The sequence below is a fragment of the Lissotriton vulgaris genome, chromosome 11 (genome assembly GCF_964263255.1).
Source record: "Lissotriton vulgaris chromosome 11, aLisVul1.2, whole genome shotgun sequence".
NCBI lineage: Eukaryota > Metazoa > Chordata > Amphibia > Caudata > Salamandridae > Lissotriton > Lissotriton vulgaris.
In genome coordinates this window covers 728,930,926-728,958,600 of record NC_141699.1, presented here as the reverse complement: position 1 = coordinate 728,958,600, position 27,675 = coordinate 728,930,926, and the positions used below count along the sequence as shown (strand labels likewise).

General features: G+C 41.0%; 1 protein-coding gene across 1 annotated transcript in view; it reads left to right on the top strand.

Moving 5' to 3' along the window:
• Positions 1-27,675, top strand: part of LOC147683399 (coagulation factor X-like) — a 214,253-nt gene that overhangs the window by 66,044 nt on the left and 120,534 nt on the right. The gene's annotated exons all lie outside the window — the stretch shown is intronic.

Genomic DNA, 27,675 nt, shown 5'->3' with positions numbered 1-27,675 from the left:
CCTCAAGCCCACTTTGCATGTCAGCGAGAAACATCGCTAATTACATGCTAATGACGTGGGCGTTACCACGTCCAACCACATGTAAAATGCGGTTGGAGGTGGTAACACCCTATTACCAAGGCAGGCGTTTGGAGAAGGAGACCTGCGATAAATTTGTTTATCGCAGGTCTCCCAACGCCTGCTCTGATCAGGTGTTATGCATTGATAACATGGGGGTGTGGATCATAAAGCTGAATCCACCCCTCCATATTATCAAGGCACACGTTAGCGCGTGACAACAACGCTTTTTTCACGCGCTAATGTTCCCTATCACCGGCTATCGCCGGAATTAATATCGCCTACGTGTTGCGCGTTGATAATGATGCGCTAACACAGCGATAAATTCCAGCAATAGCCGGCGATAGGGAAATGTGGGATGTGCGTTTTATAACGCACATCTTGGTAATATGGCCCAAAGTTTCAGACAACCGCATAAACATGACAACTTTGTTTCCCCAAGATAAAACTGATCTTCAGAGTCGTGGAAACAATAGATAGATATTTTACTTAGTCAATCGTGCATGCTTCGTTTCACCAGAGTTTGCAGCGAAGTAGATAGACGAGAGTTTTCAGTAAAAGTATTAATTGAACAGTCTTCTTTCCCAAGCAAAAGAAATTAACTGCTACAATCGTAATACTGGTTGCAAAATATAATGCATACAGTAAAAAGAGTAGAATAAAATAATACTGTAAGAGCATTGTATGGTTCCTAGACCATAGATAAATACATACATAAATAACAAAGGCTAAAAAGTACTCAACTGGTGCTTCTAAAATAAGCCTACCCCAATGTACCTAACCTAGGTTGAGTACGAGGGAAGAAGTAAGTGAAGTGTAGCATAAATTTTGTATTCTTTGCCAAGAATCTATTCAAGATTTCTCTTAGGGTCTAATCAGCTCCGTACCTTGTTTTGGAATGAAGAAGGTCAGGTGCAGGACTCGATTTCCCAACAACCCGCAAGGGTAGCTTGAAAACACTGGAGCTGGATTTCTCTGCGAGAGAAAAGACAGCGTCTCGCTCAGTGCATCTGCTTGGGGTCGGCTTCCTTCGCAGGATGCTTCGGGCAAGTAGATAGTCGAACTGCTTTAAACCACTGTGTGTTTGCTATGGCAAGTGTGGGCATATTTATACCTTGAAGGTGCCGAGTTTGACATAAAGGTGGACATAATAACGTCATCAAATAGTCTCAGAACTCCATGAGTTCTTGGACAAGTCAGTATTCAAGCAAGGGGAAGTCCCTAGCTGGTGAAGCCGAGTTTTCCAAGAAATCATTGTGGATTTCCAGAACTAGTGGTAGTATCCATGCCATATTTGGACTGCATGAGCTATGTCTAAATAAGGTTATGATTTCTATGCCTATATAAGGATATGGCGATTTATGCCTATATAAGTGCATGAATCGGGAAATTTACACTAGGGTCCTAAAATTCTATACAAGAAAACCAACCATTTAGGCTATGAAGGCCTATTGTTTTTTTTAATGTACAAAATACAAAATATTTACAAACAAGGAAGAGAGGGAGGCCGAGGTAGAGGCTAGGTTTATCCTCTGGACAGTTATGTAGAGAAACAAAAATCAAGTAATTCGAAGAAAACCTGCCCTTGGGGAAGCCAAAAGGATACAGCCAGAATCCGCTGTAATCACTCGTCTAGAAAAAAACTTTTTTTCTAGAGACCCCTCACCCACCAGGGTTGCCCCTAGGTGGCATGCTTCATCATTGGGGTTCCTCTCAATCCTCTATGGATTGCGGCATTCTGTGACTTACGAAATATGTAGGAGCACTTACTGGTTCAGACAATGTGTAGTGCAGTGGAGTGGAAAAGGGAAAAACTTAAAAACACCTAACTAGTTGGCCACTTTTTTATTCCCGCCATTAGTTGGTCTGGTTAAAAATCAGGGGTTGTTACCAAGGAAAAACCAGACCTTAATAAGTTTGGTTGTCTCAGTAATGTATATTTTTCTCAGTAATGTATAGTCGTCAATATGTTTTGAGCCGTTCCCCTAATGACTCTTCATCAGGCCTCCACAGAGTCCAGCCCCTTGTATGCCACTCCCAGTCAATACTATAATAAGGACGCAAAACTTGCACACTTAATGCACATACACTGTATATACATAAGGTTTTGAAATGAATCCATATTTCTGTATATATTGATGCATCATGGTCAAAACCAGGGGTGGAGGGGCTTGTTGTCAAACTTTCATCAAAACCGCCTCTTCTCTCCCTGGAGATCGCATACTCAGTATTAAGTGTGCACGTTTTGCATCCTTATTGACCCAATGAAGATGCGTATTTAATCACTTGTATAGAAATATAATGTAGTTCAATATGAGGTAACCAATGGACTACATATGGTTAAGGTGAGAAATGCCATTTGTAATATATTCAGTTACTTGCATGCCGTTTAAAATAAATTGAATCTGATTAAAATGTAATCTTATAGGACAGGTTCAATAAAGCAAAGTAATTTTTCCACAATAAGTTTTATGGTTCAAACCAAACAACTCTTTATTAAAGTATAGTAGAATTTAGATACAGTTCCAGGTATTTTAGAAGGAGCCTTCTGCTTTAAGACTTCATTTTCTATGTCCAGCTTTCACAACAGTACACCAGGGGGTCGATTCCGATTCGGGAAAAAAAACGTCCGTACGATTTGTATCCGGAGCCCTCTCCGTACGAATCGTACCCGTCAGTCCGAGTCGCAAAGTACGATCCGTATTCAGTAAATCCGTCCGAATCATCGCGATCCGTACGTATTGCAAGGCTGAAACCGTGAACCGTATGACTCGTACACATGCCGTACGACTCATACACATGCCGTACGACTCATACACATGCCGTACGACTCGTACACATGCCGTACGACCCGACGAGTATGATCCGGACCGGGGTATGAGGACGCGATTCGTACGGTCCACATCAGGTAAGGACGAGTCATACGGAAAAGCACACAAACACATACACACCGTACGGTCCGTACACCCCATGATCGCAGGGGTACGGTGCGTACCCCTGCGATCATGGGGTGTATGCACCGTACCCCATGTATGCTGGGTGTACGCACCATACCCCATGTAGGCTGGGTGTACGCACCATACTCCATGTACACTGGGTGTACAGTGCATACACCTAGCGTACATGGGGTACGGTGCGTACACCCAGCGTACATGGGGTACGGCGTGTACCCCTGCGATCATGGGGTACGGTGCGTACCCCTGCGATCATGGGGGTACGCACCATACCCGGGGGGCCCGTTCCGTACCTGTTTCGGCGCGAACTCTGCTTTTACAGCTGTTTTCAGCTCCTGTAGAAAAAGGGTTGTACGGTGCGTACCCGTCACGTACTTGCTGGGTCGTAAAAACCAGCCGCGAACCGTACAGATGTCACGTACAGCGGGTTCCGAGGGAGATTCGGACTGGGATTTGATTTGTACGGTCTCTGTACGACTCGTACGGAGTACGGCTCCTGGTACGAATCGTACTTCGTCATACGTACGGGGGACGTTGCAGGGTACGATTCGTAGCGGAAAAACCCTCCGAACGGCTATTCGGAGCGGTTTTTCCCGAATCGGAATCGGCCCCAGAAGGAAATAAGGTCAAAAGCCATCACAAAGAGTAGCATATGAACTATATTATATGACTCCCAAACATTTGAAAAAGAAACCACTAATCAAGTGCCAAACAATAAATACTGTTTAACAAAAGGACAATGCAACAGTGAGAAATCTATGATCCATATTTAATAGCCTAACCTAGCGAAGGAATGTTCCTTTTTTCCATAAAGAAAATAAAGAGTTAATGTCATGCATTAGCTGCTGAAATTCTGCAGCCTGAGGGAATCTAAGACATTTGCCTCTTTTGCTTTTATCTGCAGCCTTTTTGATTTTAGTAATGCATTCTCTAAATTGACAGGTTATCAAGATATATGTGCAGAGGCAATGAGAACTGCATGTATTGCTTTCAAGTGTGCTGTACCAAGATCAGAGTATTTACCAAGCCAATTGAAAATAAGCCAACAGAGATCTCCAAACCAAATTTGCCTTCTGCTTTTCTGTTTTCTGTTTCCACAACTACACACAACTAATGCTGGCTCCCTTAGGGCCTTATTATGATAGCGGGTGGTCAGAATTCGCCTGCTATCATGGCAGTCAGGAGGCCACCCAACAAGCAGGAGGTGGTCCGACTGCTAATTACGATGCAAACGCCCGGCTGGCGGTCTCAAAATTGTGCTAATTTTCACAGCGGTTTGCGCTGCAGCCAAGGAAAAGGGCCACAGCACAAGCCACTCTGTAAACGAGCACTTTGTGCACATCCATGCACATTCATGCAAATGTACCATGCACCATGTGGTGCATGGCACACAGTGCATGGATGTGTTTGGGGCCCCTTTCTGACAGCCTGCTCATGGTGGTAAGACCGCCATGAGCAGGCTGTCGGAAAGGGACATCCTAATCCCGATGGTGGTGCCTGCCTCTGCAATGCCTCCAGTCAAGATCAAGATTTCAACTGAAACTGCCGACAGACAAGGGTCCAACCACCGGCATTGTAATGCAATGGTTGAACCGAAGGGCTGTCTGTCGGTCGGACCACCTTTGACCACCTTTTGGTGGTGGTCTAACCGACATCATAGTGACCCTAAGTGTCAAAAGTAGTACAAACAGGAGTTTATGACTTGCTTATTACCAATGGGAGAGTAGATGTAAAAATAGCGCAGGTAGTTTCTAGACTTAACTTTCAGTTCAGCACCTTTCTGAGACTACTATCTCACCTACTGAAGAAGCTGCAAAGACTGAAAAGTGGAAAAGTCAGAACTGTGCATCTTAAAAAGGCATGATAACATCACTCTCCACTGCGTGCATGTTAATGGGAGAATAAACACCAGGAGGGGTTGAGCTAGAGTTAAGAGGCGATTGAAAATTCTCAGAAATCCATATGATGGACTAAATCCAGCTGATAATCCATTCAGGCATTTACTCCACAATACGGTAGTAGGATGATGGAAATTCCACTGAAATAGCTTCCTACAGGTTTAATATTTTTTCCCAACTCTAAATAAGGTATCACATTGTTATACACTGTTGACCATACACTTCATAGTACTATACCTCTGTTTCAGAATAATTGTTTCTGTTATCATAAATTCTCCAGGATCCTCCAGTCCTGTTCTCTACATCTTTTCAAAATCTCAAGTTCAAGAAACACCGAGGTCAGAGGGGAAACTTTTTTATAGCAAACTGACAAACTTTGGCACACCCCTTGCTCACTATCAAAGACACTGAAGATCTCTTTGTTAGTTAGAGCAGCCAAGGCTGTCTTGTGTGCTCTCTTATGAGTGGCTTTCTTGACTCGCGGTCAATCTACCTCTAGCAACAAAAAATGACTATGGCTGTCTATCCGGGCTTAATAAACGACATATCTACATAACAGACAACATATGACAGCATAACTGATTTCTAGGTGTACATTTGCATCTGCAAAGCGTTCAGAGAAGTTGACTTCAAGATCATGTATTAGAAAACTCTTCTATGTCTTTAAGACAACACTTCTTTCCGTGGTCCTTGCTGGATTCTTGTACTCTTGTATTTCTTCCACGTTGTGTGCATCCTACAAAATTTATGGATTGTCAGTTTAATTTGGGGAGTTTTCTCTTGGATGCTGGAATTAAGTGTCTGCATTTATTGGTTATTGTTGAGTCACACACACATTAGAACCTGGTAAAAGCTGCTGGTGACTCTTTGTTATTACTGGGTTCCAATATTAGCAGGCTTTATTTGCTTATATCTAGCATGCTTGAGCACTGGTTCTCTCTACTTGTTTATTAATACATCTGTAGCCTGTGCACCTTTCTCTGACCTCCCATCCCCTCTCACTTTTCACTGTGAGCAATGTAATCAGCTGATTTGCCCCAGGCAATTCCCAGAACCCTCCACCCATTCTTTCAAAAATTGCAAGGGCTCTCAGGGTTAACGGAACCGTCTCCTACTCTCTGCCTTCACCATGGACATTATCTCTCAGGTCATAGCACCCATTCCAGTGAGTTTACTACAGCCACTACACAGCAATGCTTTTCTCTGACCCACGCGGTGATGAGGTTAATATTTATGCTACGCTGGCGGGTGGTAGTTCCATTTCAGAGACTTCAGCAGAGCTTCATTTCCATAGTCTAGACACACGAAATCAGCTGAACAGTGCAATGACCGCAATATTGACATTTATGGCTGTAAAAATGGTTCACGGCAGGTAGCAAAAAAATGGTGACCTCTTATTGGCTGTACGTACCCACATCACTACGTGGCGCAGTACAGCTGTGATAGCTGCCTGCTTCCTCCTGTGGCATTGGAATAACAGAAGCAATTCAAGTGAAAGTACAATCCTGGCCATGCCCATTGACACAATTGTACACGTTAAAAGGCAGCATTCTCAGATGCGTTCGCTTCTCTCGCTCCTTCTTTACTCCTCACTGAGACAGCATCCCTCCCCTCTGTGATACCCCAGCGTGGGAGGGGGAGGACACTGGTAGCTTAGAGGGAGACCAAAGTCAATCTTTTCCCACCATGTAGTCCCCTACCTGGATGTCGGCCAGCTAAGCCCCTCTTTTCTTACTGGCCCGGTCATTGTTACTTTGGCGGTGGGCTTGGGACCGCTCCACTTCCAGATCCACAGGGGTCCACCCTGCACTTCTAGGTATGCAATCATGCACTGCTCTTTTTAGCAGGAGATCGTGGGGTGCACATTTGGTCGTGCAGTGAGGCGTTTGACGGAATGCCCTCAATAACTGGTGCAAGCATGTTTTCAGATTGATACCTTGGGCCACTCCAATCCGTAGGGCTTTGTTCAATGTCCCCATGAAGCTCTCTATATCTCCGTTGGCTTGAGGCCATTGAGGTATTATTTTCCGATGTTGTATGCCATGCTGGTCAAGGAAATCATATAATTCCTGTCCCTGGAACGGCGGCCCATTGTCTGTTCAGAGCTCCTCCGGCAGTCCCAGCAGAGCAAAAGTCTTCTCCAGTGCAGACTGAAGGCATTCAAAGGCCGTCGAGGCGACTACTTCCACTACAGGAAACTTCGAATGGCTGTCCACGAGCACCGCCATTTGCCACCCATCTGGAAAACTCCCAAAGTCCAAGCTCACTCGCACCCAGGGTGACATACTGGGGCCTTCTGTTATGATTGGCGCTTGGGCGGGTCAGCCCCCGTTATCAGGCACGCATGGCACCTCCCTACTTTGTCCACCACAAGGCGATCTATACCAGGAAACCATACTTTAATTCGCAGGGGGGCCTTGGTCTTCTCGATCCTCTGGTGCCCCTGGTGCGCCAGATCTACCGTTCGACCTCGTAGTGCAGCCGGTACTACTATGCGTGGGCCCGCAAGATTATGCCATCCCCTTCCGCACTCAGCTCTTCTCTGCACTTCCACATGCTCTCCCAGTATTCCATGTAGTCGGCTGATCTTCTGTCATTTCAACTTAGGAACCACTTCCACTGATGATCACGTAGCGTGCGGGCAACAGCCTGTAAACATTCATCTTGCAGCAACGCCTTCCTTATGTCTTCTAGCAGCAGCGCCTGGGGGAGGGCTTCTTCTAGCAGTTGTCTCCCAAATATCTCGGCTCCTTCATCCACTTCCAGTCCCTGGACTCCACTCGGGGCTAGAGGGTGTTGTGACAGATAGTCAGCCGGGTTGCTCGCTCCCGGGAGGTACACCACCTCAAACCGGTATTGCTGAATCTGAACAGCCCATCTCTCAATTTGCGGAGGCCCATTCCTCACTGTTCCTGCAAAAAGAGGTACCAGCGGCTTGTGGTTCGTCACCACTGTGAATGTGTGAACACACAAGTAGATGTTGAAGTGTTGACACGCCCACCGGATGGCCAAGGCTTCCCTCCCAATCTGCGCATATCGTGTTTTTACCGCTGGGAGCGCCCGGCTGGCGTATGCAATGGGCACCCACTCATCCTGATCTGTCCTCTGTAGGAGCATGGCTCCTAGTCCCATTGGGCTAGCATCCAGGATTCAGTTCAGTGGCCGCTCCTGGCAGAAAGTATGCTACGGTGGCACCCCTCAACAGTGCCTTCTTTATATCGGCAAACGTTTGTGCTTCCTTATTAGTCCACTGCCACATTACGTCCATTTTGATGAGGTGCAGGAGAGGTTCCGATATAGTGGCCAACCGAGGAATGAACCGGCCACAGTAGTTAGCCATCCCTAGGAAACTACGCACTTCGGATGGCGTTTGAGGAATTTCCGCCGTTCTGATTGGCTCCACCTTAGCCGGATCCACCTGCAAACCCCGGGCCGAGAACCGATACCCAAAGAACTTGACCTCTGTAGCATAGAAGTCACACTTTGTTTGATGAAGGGTTAGACTTTGCTCCACCAGTCGCTGAAGAGTGGCTCTCAACCTCACATGGTGCTCCTCCAGCGATTTCGAGAAGATCAGGATGTCATCGCTGACGTTGATGACTCCCACTAGGCCAGAAAGCGCTTCCCTAACTGCTTCCTGAAACACTTCCGCTGGCGAGGACACCCCAAAGCTCAGTCTTTGGAACCAGCGTAACCCCACATGTGTGGAGAAAGTAGTGATATATCGGCTTTCTTCAGCGAGCATCAGTTGATGGTAACCCAAGTTCAAATTCACTTTCGAGAACCACTGTGCCCCATTTAAGTCTGTTACAATCTCGTCTATGATCGGGGTGATATGCCTCTCCCGGCGGATGGTCTTCTTCAGCAGCCTCATATCGACGCACAGCCTGACGGCCCCGGGCTGCTTAGGCTTGGGGGCTATTACCAGTGGGAACACCCACGGCATTGGACCGGACACCTTTTCAATTACTCCATCGCGCTCAAGACGGTCCAGCTCAGTTTCAACCATTGGTCATAGATGGAACGGCACTCTATGGTGGTGAAGCGCCACAGACTGCACTGACTCATCAATGTGCAAATGGACCTCTACTCCTTTCAGGCAGCCCAGCCCCCAGGACAGCTCATGGAATTCTTAGAGAATCTGGTCCACCTGCGACTGGTGTATGTGTTTCGCAAACATCACCAGCCCGATCACAGGTGACATAGAACCTTGTGGTAGTGATTCTATTCTTGTACTTTACATCTGCATCAATGACCCCCTGCAGCGGAAAAGGGGTGCTCCCTCCATATGTGAGAATTTTGGCTGCAGTCGGCATTAGCCGGGGTCTCGGGCTGAACCTCCTATATTGATCAGCATCCAGTATGTTCACAGATGCCCCAGTGTCAATCAGCGCCCACACACAAGACTCCCCTATCCATACTTGGCATGCAGGTGGTGGTCTCTTGGTAGTGTTCATCCCCGGATGTGTGAGATGACAAACACATTGTCCTCCATGTCCTCAGTGAGTGACAACAGCTGACCGCGGCTGTCCAAATCTTCCTCTTCCTGCACCGTCTTAGCCAATTTTGTGAGTCTCTGTCTTGGAGGCCTCCTTCTGCCCTGCTGTGTTCCACTCTGGCACACCTTTGCAAAATGTCCATATTTATTGCATTTGAGGCACTGCCTCCCTTATGCTGGGCACACTCTGTGGGCATGCACCCCATGCCACAGTTCCGACATTCTCGCTTTTGGCACCTATCCTCCGGTTTGGCGCCCGCTCCAGCCCCACCGCCATATGCTTTTTTGAGCACCTCGACCCTCTCTTCCTTGATGGGCGTCGGGAACACTGGTTGACTGCCAGGGATGGAGGGTGCATACAATGCTGCATGGATGACATTTCTCTCTAATCTGCTTTAGCTGACACTCTTACTTTGCTGTCTCCATACCTTAAAAACACCATGGGCTCTGTTAAAGCAAAGAGACGGTGTATGTGCTTGAAAAAATTATGTGCAACGAGTTGTAGCTGAAGGTTTCTTGAGCATCTTGAGGGGTAGCTCAGCCATCTTATGCCTGTTCTTGAGCGACCATAATCTCAAGTGATAGGCCTGCTGTCTGACACCTTGCTGAGACTAGTTTGTAAACGAGGTATATTAATTGGGCAATTACTAACCACAGCAACTGCGTTTTATGGCGTTACCAAGAGCTGTGTACCGTGAGTGTGCATGCGAGCAGACCTTAGGCCAAAAATGATTTTATCCTAGCTGTCTGTTGCCTAAGATTACCATTGCTTGAATGTACCTCAAGGAGGAAAATAAAGTCTCCCCCTTTGTTTTTCGCTCATAATCTCCCTCTTTCTATTTCAAAATGTTAGCATGTATGAGTGAAGCCCAGCTGTGAAGTGCAAGGCCTGCCATGAGGGCTTACGGAGGGTGTCCCTGCTCTCTCAGACTTAACTAGAAGATGGATTATTGGAGGGACAGCTCTGCTCTCCGAGTCCTTACTAGCTGGTATCAGACCCGAGGGACAGCTCTACTCTCCAGGTCCTTTTTTTTTGCAGTTTTAAATAGCACAAATTGGACCCAAAGGTATCAGAGCACTTTACATTAGCACCAGTTGCATTACAGATGGACTCATTCATTTTTAGGCACAGGGATATTAACTACATGGCTGCTGTGGGGATTTTTCCCCTGTGCTGGGAAACTCTTGATGCCATTATTCATGACGAGCTCAGCTCGTCATCAGCACACGACACCCGTGGGTGATGACGAGCTGAGCTCGTCATCAGCATCGAAAGGGTTAAGTGATTTCCCCAGAATCCATTTCTCAGAGGAACAAATGAAGGAAACCAGAGACAAAAGTGGGTAAGAGCCGTTTCTTGCGGTCACGGTTTTTAGTGGGTGAGGAGGAGCGAGATAGAGACAGAATGAGGGGAGAGGGAGAGAGAGAGGCAGAAGAGAGAGAGAGAGCTGCCAGTGGCTTCAGTGCAATAGACACACTATGAGTACAATTTTATCAATGTCCCTAAAGCGCTGTTAGATAGGCTTTTGAGAACATAACATGGGGCGAGGGGCCTATTTCAGTCCATCTGAAGCAGCTGGAAGGATTCACAAACCTGGATTACAAGTAAAATAAAGTGCCACAATAATGTCGCACAATTTCCATTTCTGTGCCATCAAATTTCAATTTTTGTGCCACAAAATTTACAAAAATATACCTCAATATGCAGCAAAATCAGCCAGAAATCGGACAGCATCCCTATATAGGAAATCTCCCCAAAGAATAACATGAAAACTGAAGAATCATTGTGGTGTGAGCAAAGAAATATATTTTCAACAAATCAGAATACAGACTTTAATATTATCTTGCAACCTTACCACCTAAGCATTAACCCACTACATGGATATTAATTCAGCCCCCTCTGGTCCAATGTCATACAGAGATGTAAGAACAAATAATTACATAAAATACAGTAAACCATTGGGAATTAATGCAATACTGCATGCACTTGGAAGATCCTTGGAGAAGTGTTGCATTTCAAAGGCAATATTATCACTTCAGTGTACATGTTTAAATTTGAGTGTAAATTACTATTCTGCACATTGTTAATAATACACATCCTTCATTAATACACAAAAGCTTTGTCATTAGACTGGTGGGTGGTATTGTTCTTTCGTGGGACTGAGGTAGACCTCCATTTTTCATACTCTGCACCTTTTTGGTGACTCTTTGCTCATAGTACTAATTGCATCTATTTATGAGTTTCTCTCTATCTCCGTTTTCAACTATCTTTAATTGCCATTAAGTCTATGATCCTAATATCAACTGCCTGGATCCGTTAGTTAAATTTTTCACCCTGATAATAGCGGTCTGTGTCTGGTATTCTGTTTTTGCATTAATACTGACTGCTTGACATTTATTTTCATTAATGTGCTTTGACGGTGGCTGTACATACGTATATTAATTACTCCCCGGCTCATGCAGTTTCAAAATATTTTGAATACTTTTTGGCCTTATTAATCCAGAATTTGTAATCCTGCCATATCTACTAATATGTAGCACTGTTCTAAATTCTCCTGCGCTGGTGCAGTTTTTGCTGCTATCGGCCAACACAGACCACCCTTGCGCCATAGTGCAAGGGTTTCTGCGTTGTGGTAAGCATAGTTTATGTACAAGAAGGGGTTTCTTCCAGTACTAAAACTATGCTTTAACAAGTTTCCACTTTTTCTGTGTGCTGCAGAGTGTAGCACACATGCAAAGAAATAAAAACGAGGAGAAATAAAAATATTTCCCTTCATTGCTCCTGCCTCAAGGAAACTCAGGACGGTGGCACAAATCCCTGTCTACAATTCTTTGTAGACGTTGATTTGCTCAAAACCCATGGGTGGTTGAACATGGTCACAATCCAATGCAAATCCTAAATTGTGTTGGATTGTAAACATCACCACTACAATTGGAATCAGGTTTGTGTTAAAAGCATTCCCCTAGTGGGAAAGCCTGCAGTTGCGATGGCTTTCGAGCCAAATTTTACAAGGTATTTATACCTCAACTGGCAGACATATTTGTTGAGCTATTTAATGCACTACTAGGAGGAAGTCATGTGCCCAAGTCTTTTTCTGAGGCAGCCATGATAAGCTTTGTTAATAGACACAAACCTCCCGATAATCCGTGTTCATATCAGCTGATTAGCCTACTTAACTGTGATTACAAGCTGTTCACAAAGATTATGGCAGCTAGAATAACCATCTCTGCTCAAGAAATGGTTCATAGGGACCAGTCAGGATTTTTGCTGGGAGAACGATGGCAATTAATACCAACTTTCTAATCCAGGCGATCGATTACTATACAAATAAAAAGATAGAAGCTATAATTATTATGATAGATGCTAAAAAAGCTTTTGATTTAGTTCCCTGGAAAATTCTGTTCCCAATTCTTTTGAAATTTAATTTCCCCTTACAATTTGTTAATTTATTGAAGAATTTATATAGCAATGGTGAAGCGAAGATCATAATAAACTCCCAAACCGTAGGATCATTACAAATTAGGTGAGGCCCTCTACAAGGGTGCCCGGTGTCTCCAGTGCTCTTTGCATTATTTATAGAGCCTCTACTATCTTTGTTAGGGAAACAACCATTACAACGCAACTTTCACAACGCACTACCATTACAACAAAACTTTTACAACGCAAGATCCATTACAACGCATGCTATTACAACGCAGATACTATTACAACGCATGCTATTACAAGGCAAGTATGGGTAAGTATTTTAATTAAATAATATTATACTATTATAATTTTTAATGTAAATTAATTTTATTTTTAATGTAATTTAAAAGTAATTTTAACCATACACTATCCACTACATCCCACTGGAGTTAGAATAGTAATTTTACCCCCCTACACTATCCAACACTTACCCTACTTTTATACCCCCTGGAGTAAGAATAGTAATTAATACTCCTACTCTATCAAAAATGTACCCTACTTTTACACTCCCCTTGAGTTAGAATAGTAATTTTTAGCCCCTAGACTATCCAACACTTACCCTACTTTTATACCCCCTGGAGTAAGAATACTAATAAATACTCCTACACTATCCAACACTTAACCTACTTTTACACCCCCCTGGAGTTTGAATAGTAATTTTAACCCCCTACACTATCCAACACTTACCCTACTTTTACACCCTCTGGAGTTAGAATAGTAATTTTAACCCTAGACTATCCAACACTTACCCTACTTTTATACCCCCCTGGAGTAAGAATACTACTTAATACTCCTATGCTATCGAACACTTACCCTACTTTTACACCCCCCTGGAGTTAGAATAGTAAGTTTAACCCCCTACACTATCCAACACTTATCCTAGTTTTACACCACCCTGGAGTTAGAATAGTAATTTTCACCCCTACACTATCCAACACTTACCCTACTTTTACAACCCCTAGAGTTAGAATAGTAATTTTAACCACTACACTATCCAACACTTACCCTTCTTTTACACCCTCCTGGAGTTAGAATAGTAATTTTTACCCCCTAGACTACCCAACACTTACCCTACTTTTATACCCCACTGGAGTAAGAATAGTAATTAATACTCCTAGACTACCCATCACTTACTCTACTTTTACACCCCCCTGGAGTTAGAATAGTAATTTTAACCCCCTAGAGTATCCAATACTTACACTACTTTCATACCCCACTGGAGTAAGAATATTAATTAATACTCCTACATTATCCAACACTTACCCTACTTTTACACTCCCCTGGAGTTAGAATAGTATTTTTAACCCCCTACACTATCCAACACTTACCCTACTTTTACACCCCCCTGGAGTTAGAATAGTAATTTTAACCCCTACACTATCCAACACTTACCCTACTGTTACACTCCCCTGGAGTTAGAATAGTATTTTTTATCCCCTAGACTATTCAACACTTACCCTACTTGTATACCCCACTGGAGTTAGAATAGTAATTAATACTGATAGACTATCCATCACTTACCCTACTTTTATATCCCCCTGGAGTTAGAATAGTAATTTTAAGCCCCTAGACTATCCAAAATGTAGCATACTTTTATACCCTACTATAGTAAGAATATTAATTTTTAACTTCTTCACTATCCAACACTTACCCTACTTTTACACCCCCCTGGAGTAAGAATAGTTAATAATACTATTACTTTATCCAAAACTTACCCTACTTTTACACCCTACCAGGAGTAAGAATACTACTTTTTACTCATACTCATTTTAACATTACTATTACAACTTAACTGGACTTAGAATAGTAATTAACATTTTATAGACTATAGTTTTTAAATATTTTACGGAAAAAAATGAGTAATTTTTTTTCTATTTTTAAAAAAAATTTAAAAAATGTTGTAACATAGATATTTATTATTATTATTTTTTTAAAAAAATTAGACAAAGTAAAATTATTTTATATATTTATTTGAACATATGTTCACACGCTTTTACATTGACTTCAATGTAAAGTCATGTCCTTCATTTATTTCTATAGTTGTCTAGGTGATTGCCGCGTCTATCATTTTGGAAGTCATTTGAAGAGTAACGCGGGATGGAAAAGAAGCAAAAGGGAGCATCCTAAAGGTAAGAACATTATTTACAAATAAAATACATGTTTTAATTAATAGTACAACATTAAAAATAATATATTAAAAAAATAATTATTGGAATGCGAGACTGAGTTTTTTTTCGATACATTTATTTTATTAATAAATAATGTTATACATTTTGAAAAAAAATTGATACCATTTTAATGTATTTTATTTTGAAAGAAATATAGTTTTTAAACATATATAAATAAATAGTAAATAAATTGTCCGTTTTCTTTTTTCATAGCTCAAGATGACGTATACGCGTAGACATGAATCATCGAAGGCAGCCATATTGAGGAGCGTCGCTGGACAGATGCAGAAGCAAGGAGACCTGCGCTCAGGTAGGAAACTTTAAAAACTTTATTTATAATGTGTATGATGGTGGGCGCGACATTTATTGCAAGGAGAGATGAGGGAGGTTTAGATAAGTTAAATAAAACTTTAGTTGGTTGCTTTTTAGCATGTCGTCGATCTTGTTGTTAGAGTATGCCGTTGTCGGGTCACGTGTTATTTGTTTTATAAATAATAAGAATGTTTAATAGTATTTACTAAGTTTATTGAACTGTAAATACTTCATTTTGTCTTTAAAATTTGGAAAAATAATTTGATTTGAAAAAAACGTCTGAAAGAAGAAGATCGATTTTAGAAGATTAGAATTATTCTTGGGAAACTGGATTGTTTAAAAAAAAAAATTGGAATCAAGGAAGATATCTATGTTATTGGGATTGTTTTTTCAATGGAAAAATATGATACTAATGTGGATTTCGAAGGATTGCATTTTTTGCCGAAGAAAGAAGATGGATCTTTATATCGATTTAATTTGGATTTAAAGATATTTTGGATTTGGGGAAGATTTCTTTTTTTTGGAATGCTTTTGGAAAATCGATCTTTTTCTAATGGTCTCATTTATGGAATGGAGTATCAATTTTTGGGAATTTTTTTGGGGGATTATAACTTCAAAAAGAAGAATTAACGAATGAGTTTTTATTTGCTGGTTTTTCATTTGGAAAAAAAGCATGGATTTGGATTGGATTATTAAAGAAAAGAAAAGAAAAAAGAAGACATTTAAGGTAAGGTGCCCGACTTTACTTTTTGGAAAAATGTTTTGAAAAAAAGTCAATTTAAATTTTTGTTTATATAATTTAGGGCAAAACAGGGAAGTAATGGTGTACGTAGAGTTAGTAATGTAGTATGTGAGCAACATTATCCAGGTATTCTGAAGCCACACACAACGAAAATTGTTGTAATGCACCCAATAGTCTTTCAGACATTTCTTTTGATCTTTTAGAAATGCGTGGGTTTAGACTACCTGTTAATGCTTGTGACATTCTCATTTCTTGGAAACTTTGCTCCTTCCGCAAAGTTTCCCAAAAATTATAAAAGTTGGGGTGAGGTTTTCCAATTGTGTGGTTGAGGGAGTTGTGCCATCCCTCTATGGCATTTTTTGTCTTTGCTCCTCCTTCTAAGCAGCTCGTGTAGCAGTTCCACCACTCCACATGGAAACGTGGCTTCCTCCTGCGACCCGACCTGCTTAGATGCCCAATCCATGTGTCTTCAAAATAATTCAGAAAGGGTGCCATTTTTTTGTCGTTTGAAGTGTAAATGTCTGATTCTGTAATTTCAGTGTAGTACTCGTCTACACTATCAGGAGGAACAAAGCAAAGTACAGTTAGTTCTTTTAATTCGAATTGCAGTTTGCTATCTGATACGTAATCCACAACTAGGGATTTTTTTTGTATCTTACTTCAAAATGCCTGGGAAAAATGAAAAAAAACATCCCTGAATTTGGGTATCCGTGTACGTTTTAGTAATAACATTTATCATTGTGAATTCAAAATCAATTATTATGTTCCTATGACTTCTGTTTGAGGTTTTTGATTTTATCACTGTCAAAAGTTCAGTGTACGTTGTGGATTGTTTATCAAGTAGCAAACGGTAAACTAAGGGGACTACTGTATTGTTAATTTTTGCATGAATAGTGTATATTTGGGTGAAAGGATGGGGCGTGCTTTTAAATGTCCCATCCATCATCCAAATATCACTTTTCTCTAACTTGGCTAGATTACGGGGTGTGTTAAAAATATTTATCCGTTTTTGAGGGTTTTGGTTGTCATGCAGGATGAAAGGTTCGTTAGATAAAGAAACAGAGAGTGCAGGAGGAATTAGAACATCAGAGAATGTTTGAGGTGTAATTAGTTGTGGGTTACTTACCTGTTTTTTATGTTGAATTATTCACCTCAGATTAGGTATGATATGCATACTGCTAGCAACATGACTAGGGACATGCTGTGCAACCTCCCTCAAAATAGAACCAGAGGATTCATTGGAGGTGCTTGCAATATCCTTCATTTCATTTATGGTTTCTCTTACCTCAATCTCCATTGCAGAGGCAGAGTGGTTATGTTCAGATGCTTTAACGACTTAGTCACCCAGAGTAACTGCTCTGCCTTTGCAAAGGGTTGAGTAATATAGCATGCACCTCCAATGTCTCCTTGGTTCTGTTATTCTCTCCTTGCAATAAATGTACCCTGCATGTTTCAACAGTCGGTTTCCTTTGCTTGATGTTATATATTCGGCTGTCTTATCCGTGGACATTATCTGAAATTATAAGAAAAGTATGAAAAAAATATTAGAATTATTATGGTTTGATTTTTGAAATGTATTTGTTTTACACCCTCCTGGACTATCCAACACTTACCCTAGTTTTACACCCCTCTGGAGTTAGAATAGTAATTGTAACCCCTACACTATTCAACACTTACCCTACTTTTACACCCAAAAAGAAGTGGTCAAGGAGAGCACAATCCTAAGGTACATGTACATATGAGACTAATAAGTCATATGGTATCAACAGTGTCTAGACTGTATCTGAGTTGTAATTTCCAATTTTTAGGACAGGATAAAGGAGCAAATAAAGTTCATATTCATATTGTCATTTTCATTATTGCAAAATCCATCAGAATTGAAGTTGATAAAAAACAGCCGACACGTGTTTCGTCAGTACTAACAATAAGTACTCAGACTTTTTCAAGGCTATGAAGACAGAGTATCTCGGCACATGAAAACTTTAGTCATGGTCATGTGACAGTGGCAATGAGACCCAGGACTCAGCTACAGAAGAAAGTCTCCTCCTGTATATAGTGGTGGTATATTCGGTAAGTATATAACAGGACAAACACCTTAAGTATGGCCTCAAAAGGAGGCAGAGATATGGTGAAAGGCACCACCTGATAATGACGCCCAGTATCTCTGCCTCCTATCTTTTCGAGGCCATACTTAAGGTGTTTGTTTCATGTGCCGAGATACTCTGTCTTCATAGCCTTGAAAAAGTCTGAGTACTTATTGTTAGTACTGACGAAACACGTGTCGGCTGTTTTTTATCAACTTCAATTCTGATGGATTTTGCAATAATGAAAATGACAATATGAATATGAACTTTATTTGCTCCTTTGTCCTGTCCTAAAAATTAGAAATTACAAATCAGATACAGTCTAGACACTGTTGCTACCATATGACTTATTAGTCTCATATGTACATGTATCTTAGGATTGTGCTCTCCTTGACCACTTCTTTTTGGATATATACTTGTCAATTTTCTGATTGACATTTGATCCCTCTTGGTAGTGGGGGATAGGGGTCTATGCAGCACTCCGTCTTTATGTACTAAAGATTGTTTCTACTTATCCAGCATTATTCTCTATTAGAAAATTATTTGTGTATGTGCGGTCTTATTCAAGTTTGGATACACCACTACCGTTTTCTTTATGTATGTTTGTTAGGCGTGTACCTGCACTCACTTTATCTGGATTTTTGCCCAACCGTTAGTTCAGTTTTGCGTTTACTCTCAAATCTGCTTTACTAACATGGCGGGTTTTGATGATGATCGTGACAAATTGTTCAACGACATATTCACAGGACAGGATAAACAACCTACTGTGACTACGTCTGCCGTTAATACACCTCAGGGCCTAAAACAACTGTTCTTAAAACTAGAGAGACTCCGCAAAGCGGAACTCTCATGATGGTGGGACCTCACAACCCTTAAGAAATATATTGAACTTAAACAAATCCCTAGAGGTCTTAGAGTCATCATATTTCCCACCTTTTAAGACTTGGACCCCGACCTTCTTCAGGAATGGGAATGTCTAATCTCATCTTCCTCTTATGGGATGATGGATTTGCTAATAAGACATGCAGAGAGAAAAAGAACCAAATTACTAGAAGAAATTGAACTTGTTGAAAGTGAGATCAAAAAATTAAATCTCCCTGATATTACTGAAAAGAACTTTAAGATCTTAAAAGGAGTTCTTAATGCTCATCAAACACATCTGCGAGAGAAGAAAGTTCGCAAACTAAAGAGGGATGATAATGACTATAAAAATGGTGGCATCTTTACTTTTGCCAAGAAATACGATGATGTCAAACCAAGAGCAGGAGTGAAAGGCCTACAAGGCCAAAAATTACCACAACAGAATTCAGTAAGTGACTCGGATCTGTCCAGTCTAGCCAGTGAGGTCAGTGAAACTGGTAGCATAACCCCCTCCACTTCGATCCAAGAGAATACTAATTCCAACAGTAACTCGGCTTTTTTATCAGAACTGGAGAGATTCAGAAAGGGCACGAGATTAGGTTTCAATCAGAGAACACTACCAAGAAGAGAACCAGGAGGGGGGCAGGAAACACAGATCCAGAGGACAACAAAAGAGTAACCAGATCAGTCTAAAAAAACCAGAGAAAGTGACTGAAGGCACTAATGTACCCAATGTTGTGAATAACAGTACACCCCCTGGAGTTAAAATAATAATTAATACTCCTTCACTATCCAACACTTACTCTAATTTTACACCCCGCTGGAGTTAGAATAGTAATTTTAACCCCCTAGATTATCCAACACTTTCCCTAATTTTACACTCCCCTGGAGCAAGAATAGTAATGAATACTCCTACACTATCCATCACTTACCCTACTTTTACAGCCCCCTGGAATTAGTTTAGTAATTTTTAGCCCCTAGACTATCCAACACTTACTCTACTTTTACATGCCCTGGAGTTAGAATAGTAATTTTAACCCCCTAGACTATCCAAAATTTATTTAACCTACTTTTATACCCCCCTGGAGTAAGAATAGTAATTGAAACCCTCTAGACTATCCAACACTTACCCTACTTTTTTACCCCACTGGAGTAAGAATAGTAATTTTTAACACCTACACTATCCAACTCTTACCCTACTTTAGCATTTTATTTGATATCAATATTTCTTGACAAAAAATGTAATAGTATTTCTTACCTTTTTTTGGATGCTTGCTGGTTCCTTGTGATGTATTTGGATGATCCTCTTGTTGCTTCGTTGAGCTTTCAATTGGCTTGGCTGTAAAAAATGTAAAAGATATTGCTATAATTTATTGTGTTTTTTTGCGATGTTACTCTGTGAGGAGAAAAAAGTGGTTAATTTATTTATTTCTTATTTTTTTTATATCTATTTACCTTTAGTATTTCTTTTTGGATGTATTGTAGATGGTGTCTTTTTCTTTAGTAGATGGTCTTCAGCTGGTTGTTTTTCTTTTTTTCTTGAGCTGATATTTATTTGTAGTTCTCTGTAGTTGGATAAATGTAAAATAGAGTTTATTTTCAAATTAATAATTCTCTATTTATAGGATTAAAAAAATCATTAGTTCATGGATAGAATGTATTAAAAAAAATGTAAATGCAATTTTGACAGCAAAATGTTTTTCAACTATTGTTTTCACAACAGATATATTATTGTTCAGAATAAGTTGCAAAATTGATCATGATAATTTTTCAATTTTATAAATAATTGTTACATTATTCCTATTAGTTATAGAGTTTTAAATCACTTTAATTACCTTTTAAAGAGATGTCATTTTTATTAGTTTGTGTTCTTTCTTCAATCGATCTTAGATTGATTAGGTCCAAATTAATTTAAGTTTGCTGTAATTACGAAAACGTGATATGGTTTAGCTTTGTTAACATTTTGTCAGTCAGTCAAAGCTTTTATTATCGGTTAAAAACCATAAAAAAACAAATTACAAATTCATAGAATATATAAAGAAAATACAGTTTAAAAACTTCACAATAAAAGCTATATCATAAAATATACAAAAGGACGGATGAAGGCAATATGGGGACACACTCCCATATCGTGATGACAGACATAGAAAGAGTAGCTAAGGCCCCACACAGTTTTCCAAAGGGAAAATTCCCCCACCATAATCAAGAGGCGAACCCTTAGCTAATGGGGGGTGTTTTTAAACTTCCTTTTAAAATTGCACACCTAATATACCACATGGATAAAAGGAACCTTGATGTTGCGAACACAGCCAGGGCCGTGGTGTCCGCTCTTAATATTCTCAGCACTTCCCTAAAATCTCTGAGACCCCTGAACCTGCAGTACTGGACTATCCACTTGGCCCTCGCCCCGTGGTACGAGGGGCAGAAAAGCAGAATGTGCTGATCTGTCTCCTCTGCACCCCCGCACCCGGGGCAAGTGCTCACTAATTGTGAGATCCCAATCCACTTATGCGTGAGGCCCCTGAGGGGCAATGAGCCATGCCTGAATTGGATGTACAGTTTCTTAGCCAATGGAGGCTGGATAACGTCCAGGAATTTCTCAAATCTGGGGAGTACCTTAAAATCAAGAAAGTGCTCAGTCAACCTAGCCATGGAAGGATTTGTAAGAACACTAGCAAGGCGATGTTGATTTAGAGCCAGACTCAAGGACTTTTTGGAGATCTGGGTGCAGGCCACCTTAGGGGACGACCACAGATCCCCCATTCCGAGTGCTAGAGTGAGAAGTTTGATATGGCTCAGCCATGGGATCTTTCCCACACCACTTCTGGACAAGAGATCGCGCAGGTCCTCTCTGAAGCTCTCTAGTTCCGGAGTGGACCAAAGTCGTCTCCAATATAACAGTGGACGATTCGAAACAATTTCCTGTATAGGGACTAAGCCAAGATCAAACCTTAAGGGGGTTAGGGGGTGCTCCTGGGAAGTCGCAAAATGCGTCTGATGAAGCTGTTCTCCGTAAGGGAAAGCTAAGGAGTACTAACATGCCCCCAGAGATCAGCTCCATAGATCTCACCCCCTCACACCTGCACTTTGTATATTTCAACCAGCGGACCCACCAATTTTTGGGACGTTTCGTTAAAAACTTTTAAAATACCACCCGAGGATTGAGACAATTTCAAATTGGCCCTAGCTGCGTGTGAGGTCCAGTCCATTTTATCATTAAGTGTGACCCCCAAATAGTCAAATGTGGACACTCGGTCCAAAGGCAGTCCATCCATGTGGGGGTGGGGACAATTTGTCTTTTTAGAGTTATACACCATATATTTGGTTTTGGAGACGTTAATCTCCAGATCCCTCATCCTACAGAAGCCACAGAAAGCCTCCAATGTTCGCTGGACACCCCCAAATGATTTAGACAATAAGAGGGTGTCATCAGCGAACATTAGGGCCGGTATTTTCCGCCCTGCTAGGCTGGGGGAGTCCAAGTCTCTAGCCCCGCTAGATGTGCGATCAACCCGTTAAGATATAGGGAAAAAAGCGTAGGGGCTAGGACACACCCCTGTCTCACGCCCTTATCAACAGGGAATAGGGCCTACAGCGCCCCACCTTTTCCAAACCTGACCCTGGCATAATTGCCCTCATGCATGCGCCTTAAAAGGTCGCACAAATAAGTCGGGGCACCCCACTCCAAAAGCAGAGCCCAAAGCTTGTGCCTGTTGACTAGGTCGAATGCGGACCTACGGTCCACAAAGATCAGGTACAAACTACCCGCCCCTAAAAGAACAGTCCTCCAGTACATAAGCTGGAGCCTGAACAGTTGATCGATCGTAGATACCTCCGCCCGAAAACCTGCCTGCAGGGAGGTTAGGATGTGGTGGTCATCCATCCAGTTCTGCAACCTGGACAGAAGGACTCGAGCGAAGAGCTTCTGTAGTACGTCGATCAAACTGATGGGCCGGTAGTTTGCAGGGTCAAGGGGGGAAGCCTTCTTATAGATGGGGATAATTTCCGCACCCAACCATGTCGTAGGAATATCCAAACCCTGCATAATGGCATTAAGCAGAACACAGATGTAGGGCGCCCAGACCCTTTGTTCAGACCGGTAAAGGTCACTGGGGATTCTGTCCAGGCCTGGAGCTTTTCCTGCAGCCAGGCTTTTAAGCGCTGCATTAACTTCCAGCAGTGTGCAAGGATGATTGACTTGAACCGTACCCCACAGGGGCACAGTAGCCAATGGTCTTAATAATTTCTGTGCAGCAACTGAGTGGTCTAAGGGGCCAAGTGAGTATAGGGTCTTGAAATGGGCAAGCCACGTGTCCTCACTAAGATTGGGAAGTATGGCTGACATCTCTGCCACCGATCCCCCCGGACCAAATTCCAGAAGGACCTATAGTCCCGGGCAGCGAGCGCCCTGCTCACCTTGTCCCATCTGTCCGCCTCCCATTCAGACTTGGCCTCTGTGACTAGATTTTTATAGTTTTGTCTTGCCTTCCTAATCCGTCTGGGTGACCCAGTTTTTACCTCTTTGACCAGGGTAGTTTTCGCCGCCCTGCAGTTTTTATCAAACCAGTGGTGTTCGTTCTTCCGGACCCCAGACCTACCAGGCTTAGTGGTATAGAAATAGTCTGCCAGTGCGGTGTGGAGCTCATTATGAGTGCGCTGGAGGGCCAGAAGACTTGATGGATCTAGGTTGGATAGAAGTAGTCTGCCAGTGCGGTGTGGAGCTCGTTAGGAGTGCGCTGGAGGGCCATTGTTCACAAAAATGTTTTTATTTTTGCATTGTTCATTTCATTTTGATATCACATTTTTATAGAAAGATATTATAAAAATATTCAAATGTGCTCCATAACATTGCATACATTGGATTATTTTTCTAGTAACATACACTTTTTGTGATATACAACTCAATTTTGTTTCATTAATTTACTTACTTCTAATTGAATTAATTGATTGTCAATATTCTGGTCATTGGTTAATCGAATGTCAAGTTTGAAATAAACTGAAAAATAAAATGTATCTAATATAAATATTTTATAATGGTTTTATTTTTAGTGTTAATATTCTTTGTTTATAGTATTATACTTACTTGTTTTTTGAGAATGGTTGTAAGGCAATTGCAGAGTCTTCGGTTTGGTGTGAACGTAAGAGGAAGCAGAAAATCCGTCTGCTCTCGCTCGTAGTCTGTTGACCACTGACTTCAAAATGGTGGCTCAAGTTTATTTATACTTTTTTGTATGTGTCACCATTATTTTCGGGAAAATATTCGTTTTTATTCTGGATTTTTTGGGTTTCGTTTGATGTGAGAACCTATAATTTAATTTACTTTTAATAAAGTTACTAGTTCATATGTTCGTCAGTGTTTACTCCTCCATTTTGTTTTCTGAGGGTTACATTTCTTGTCATGAAAACTGTTGTAGAACTTGTGCTTGAGGAGGTCATAAAATGGTGGCTCGTTTTTCGGATGATTGCTTCTTTTCTGGTTGACTTCGTTTTTCTTCCATTTTTAAATGTTTAACTTTTAATGTTAACATCATTGCTGTTTCTGTTTTTGAAAATGTTTAAAAAAAATATTGAATGTTACTACATTAATACTCGCGTGTTGATTTTAATACCTGAGCATTAATTTTTCAAAAATGCCCGTTAAAAAAAATGATGTGCTAAGTTGAGTTCCACATTTTAATAAACTTACCCACCCAAAACCCCTATTTTCCCTGCATCCCATGCCAGGAGTTACTTTACAATTTAAAAAAAAAAGTTTGCTTTGTAATAGTACTTTTAATGGTTTCTAATTATATTGCGTAGTAATGTCATGCGTAGTAAATACATTTGTTGTAATGGTTTTTGCGTTGTGAAAAATGCGTTGTAATGGCATGCGTTGTAATAGCAAGTGTTGTAATAGCATGCATTGTAACGTCATTCATTATCTTTGTTATGACAAAATTAACAAATCAAAGCACCCTTGCTGGGAGCCCCCAAGATCAAGCTCTTTGCAGACAATATAATCTTATACTTGGCTGCAGAGAAGCTAAATATCTTGAATGTCTTTAAAAAAATTAAATATTTTTCGGATTTGGGGGGATACAGAAATAATCATTCCAAATCTGAGATTTTACTTTTTAATTGCTCTGACTACTTTCTTCCATTTGATATGCTTAATCAGGTCTGTACAACGGGTTCAATTAGATATTTAGGGATATATGTGTCACATGATTGCTCGCAGCTATATCAGCTCAATTATGAATCTACTCTCTTTAAGGTTAGAAATCTCCTAAATCCACTCTCTTTGATAGGGAGAATTGCTGTTATAAAAATGATGATTGTACCTCTATTTCTTGTTATCTTTTCAATGTATTATTCAAAGTTTCTTCCGAGTTTTTTTATGAGTTAAACCAAATGTTACGCTATTTTATCTGGTCTGATAAGAAACCTCGTACAAAACTTGATACTTTACTATTATCTATTCAAGAAGGTGGCATTACACTTGCCCACCTTAAAAAGTATTATCAGGCAGAAGCTTTTGATGGGGGTACAAGATCAGTCACCAGACGCGACCTGGGAGGCAACTTCTAGTTGAAGCAAATGCATCTAGAATCTGGCACCCAGCTTGTACCATTTATTAAAATTCCTAACTCCCTAGGCTTAGCAGATATAAGTCATCCCATAGTATTTCTGATAGATTCTTCCTATTGAAGGAGGAATATCAGTTTATAGCCTTCCATCCTGAAATTTTGACTGCACATAGTAGCGGGAAAGGCCTCCATATAAGCCAGATAAGTATAACAACTTAGGAAAAGGTGGGGATACATTGCTTTAAGGATGTTCTTATAGAAGGTGCAATCTTGGAATCAAATTAAATTGACTAACCTCTTCATATTTTTTTTTCCTTTTTTGAATTCCGGAATTTCTTGAGTAACTTTCAATTCCCCCCAGATGCTCTGGCAAATCTGATTAGCCTAACCTCTTATGTGAAAGAGACCGGAGGGGTAGGAAACGTGTACCAGATTTTGCTGGATTAATAACATGCAAAAGTCGTACCACAAGCACTACAAAAGATTCAAAGTTCTGTAGGCTGCAAGGTAGATATGCAAACATGGAGAGCATATAATATCGTGGCACTTAAAATGATGAGGGGGGGGGGGCAATTTCAAAAGCATGGCTTTTCTTTGCAAGTGGCAACTTTATTATACCCCATGTCGTCCCCATAAAATGTACCTTTCTGTTTCGGGAGCATGCTTTAGATATAATTGCTCCAATGGGGTCTGGTTTCATATTTCCTTTTTTTCATGTCCAGCTTTAATTGAATTTTGGAAGCAAACTTTCCAATGGCTTAGCAACAAGATCCAAATAAACTTAGCCACTGAATCGAATACTGTCCTCTTAGGAATTAGCAATACACTGAACTTATCCACTCAACAGAAACAGTATATTTTTATTGCGTCACTTGTTGCTAAGGGGCACATGCATCAACCTATTTAGGAAGTGCAAACGGTGCGAATCGGTAAATTCGGCCGTTTGCACTTCCTAAATAAGTTTTTGGGATGCATCATGCATTTTTGTGAAAATCGCTATTTTAGCGATTTCCGAAAATGCGATTGCTTTTAAGGAATCGCAATTTTGCGATTCCTTAAAAGCAATGCATCATTGTTTTGAAATTTGCGCATTTCAGAATAGAGAGTGCAAATTACCACGAGGTTGAACCTCATGGTAATTTGCGAAAATGTTTAAATATGCACAAAAATGCATTTTTTAAAGTGTAATGTTACAAACACACATGTCCTTAGGACATGTGTGTGTGAAACATGCACTTAAAAATACATTACAGGGGTGCAGTGGGGGGGCCTTTGGACCCCCCCTGCACCCATGTAATGCATGAACAAATTGCGATTCTGAAAAAGAAAATCGCAATTTGTTAAAGCCTTCCCATTGATCCCTATGGGCCTTTTGGCCCATAGGAATCAATGGGAATAGCGATTTTGCACTTTGGAAATCGCATAATATTTGCGATTCGGTAAAAATTGCGATTTTTACCGAATCACAAATATTTTAGGAAAATATACATGCATCCCATTTTGCGAATTCCAAATTGTGATTCCCTATTTTTCGCAATTTGGAATTCGCAAAAGGCCGGGATGATGCATGTGCCCCAATGTCTCTGAACCTGCAAATATGGAAAGTGGCTGAGCCCCCATCATTTTCCCAATGGCTACATCAAGATGTCTCGAATTGAGACAAAGGAAACACTATATTTGCAAAGAGTGGAAGCTTTAGGCAAATTCTTTAAAATCTGGGGTAGGATGTAAGTTTATGCTCATTTATATATTTGGAAAGGCAGCATTAACTGCTAGCAACGTTGTGCTTATATAGGCTTTTTATTCATGGAAAGTTGACAACTATTTATCATCCATCATGTATATCAATGATACAACTATATTTGTATTTTGATAAATTGTTTATTTATCTTTTCCGTTACTAGCTACAATAATGAAAATAAAATCATATAAAAAAAGGTTTGTGTTAAATAGCTAAAGCAAGCATCGTTTATAGTGTTTTCAAATCTGGGCCTTTATGTCCCTGTATGTTGCCTTTGGCCCTGGTACTGAATTTACGTAATTCTGTTTGGCTCCTGGGCCTAGAATAT